The 2,350-nt window shown below is 36.7% G+C and overlaps 1 pseudogene; it reads left to right on the forward strand.

The window, feature by feature from the left end:
- The first annotated feature begins 1,490 nt into the window (after positions 1-1,490).
- On the forward strand, positions 1,491-1,895 carry LOC126003401 (60S ribosomal protein L27-like; annotated as a pseudogene).
- The last annotated feature ends 455 nt before the right edge of the window (positions 1,896-2,350 follow it).

Genomic DNA, 2,350 nt, shown 5'->3' on the forward strand with positions numbered 1-2,350 from the left:
CAAGAAAGTAAATGCTTGAAACTATTCTGACATAGGATTTCTCTCCCTCAGTAATATTCCCACTAGAAATCTCTCTGAACTAAACAAGTTATGGTGATATGGTATCCATTTTTTTTGTTTTGTTTTGTTTTTGTTTGTTTTTGGGCCACACCCGGCGGTGCTCAGGGGTTACTCCTGGCTGTCTGCTCAGAAATAGCTCCTGGCAGGCACGGGGGAACATATGGGACACTGGGATTCGAACCAACCACCTTAGGTCCATGATCGGCTTCTTGCAAGGCAAACACTGCTGTGCTAGCTGCCATTTTTAACTTTAGGGTGGTGCCTAAGTAGAATCTTCTGAAAACAAGAACTGAATATGTTCTTTATTCATTAACTAATCCTGGAAATCTCATGAAGTTTTTCCTCTGGTTGTGTGAGAAAAAAGGGGGGGGTAATGTAGTAGTAGGTATTATCAGAACATGGGCTTCTTGTTCATGTGATTTTCTTGTATCCTTAGGCCAGTTTAGATAACCTCTCCTATTTGATAAAATGCTGCTGAATATGCTGAATGTTATAGTTTGGTGTATCATGTAATACAACTCCACAATGTATGATTCAGTTCTATATATAGTAACTCAGAAGCCCTTGTCTTTATAATTATGTCTCAACTGAGATCTAATAGCATACCACATATGTTTCTCAAAAGGACTTTAGTAATTCATAGAAGAGCGATGCTTTAACATCCTAAAAGGATGGTCCAGAAATTTATTTATAGGAACTCCATATAGTGTTCCTAACTGATATTACGAACGATTCATTTTATTTTATGGCTCCATATTGCAAAGTAGCATGCAGTGAAAATAGAAAAACTCAAATAAAAATTAAAGTTTAAGTCAAAAAAAAAAAAAGAAGTACCCTAAGAATTGTTTATGAGGGTATAGATTATAAGCAGCCCTTGTGCATGGGACTATAAATTCAAGCAACCATTTTAGAAAATGCTACAATGCTTTCTTAAGAAGCTAACCATGAAGCTAGTATATATGATCCAGCAATCCCACTTTGGGATGCCAAAGAAAGAATAGAATAACATTAAAACAAAAAGATATATTCTTCACAGTATTTACTGCATCATTGTCTACAATATAAAAAATATACAAGCTGAATGACTGCCCATCAATAAATGATTATATAGGGGTCGGAGCATTAGCAAAACAGATAGGAGGTTTGCCTTGCATACAGCCAACGTGGGTTTGATCATATGGTCCCCTGTGCGTGTCAGGAGTGATTCCTGAGCACAGAAAACCTTGAGGGCTGTCAGATGTGGCCCAAATATCAAAAAACAATAAATAAACAAATAAACAAATGATCATAAAAAAGAGTCATTGTTTAAAAATAATGAAGGTAAAATTTTCCCATTCATAGTAAAATGGGAGAAGCTTGAAGGAATTAAAATAAGTCAGAAGAAAAACAAGCCTTCCTTTCTGCTGTTGACCAGAATGGTTGCTGTCTAAATGGGCAAGTTCATAAAACCCTGGAAGGTGGTACTGGTCCTGGCTGGATTCAAAGGACCTACTCAGTATGCAAAGCCGCTGTTGTAAAGAATACTGATGACAGCAGCTCAGACTGTTCCTACAGCCATGCCCTGGTGACTGGGATTGACTCCAATCCTACAAAGTGGCAGGCACCATGAACAAGATAAAAATTGCCAAAAGGTCAGAGATCAAGACTTCTGTAAAAGTTTATGGCTATAATCACTGCATGTCCACAAAATACTTCATATATCCCCTTAGACGAAACTAAGGATGTCTTTAGAAACCCTGCTCTTAAGTACAAGGCCCAGAAAGAGGCCAAGTTCAAATTTGAGGAGATACAAAACTGGCAAGAACAGGTGGTTCTTCTAGAAGCTGTGGTTTTAAACTTGTATTTTCAATCATAAAAAAAAATAATTAAAAAATTGTAGATCACTTCTTTTCACTCGTGTATATAAGATTATAAAACTGATAGACCAAATAAAATTTAAAAAGTAAGAGGAGAAGAAACTAAAATGCAATTTTTTAAATGTGAAGGACCAGGAAAATAGTCAAATGTCTAGAATATGTGCATCTGTAAATTCTCAAGAGAGATCCATGGCACCTCATGACCCTGTACCCAGAACTATAAGTTATGATCTTTGTAATACCCAGCACCACTGAGTCTTAACAGCACTAGGCCTAAATACCAAAACCACCAGATCATCAGGGATGATAAAGGGAGCCCCAAGATTATATGGTCTATAAATCTCTATTACCTATACATTTACTTTTTCCTACACCTTTACTTTGATAGGTGGAGCTTGTACAACATAGTAGCAAATGGAACTATGAACATAGGA

Source organism: Suncus etruscus, chromosome 3 (assembly GCF_024139225.1).
Source record: "Suncus etruscus isolate mSunEtr1 chromosome 3, mSunEtr1.pri.cur, whole genome shotgun sequence".
Taxonomy (NCBI): Eukaryota; Metazoa; Chordata; class Mammalia; order Eulipotyphla; family Soricidae; genus Suncus; species Suncus etruscus.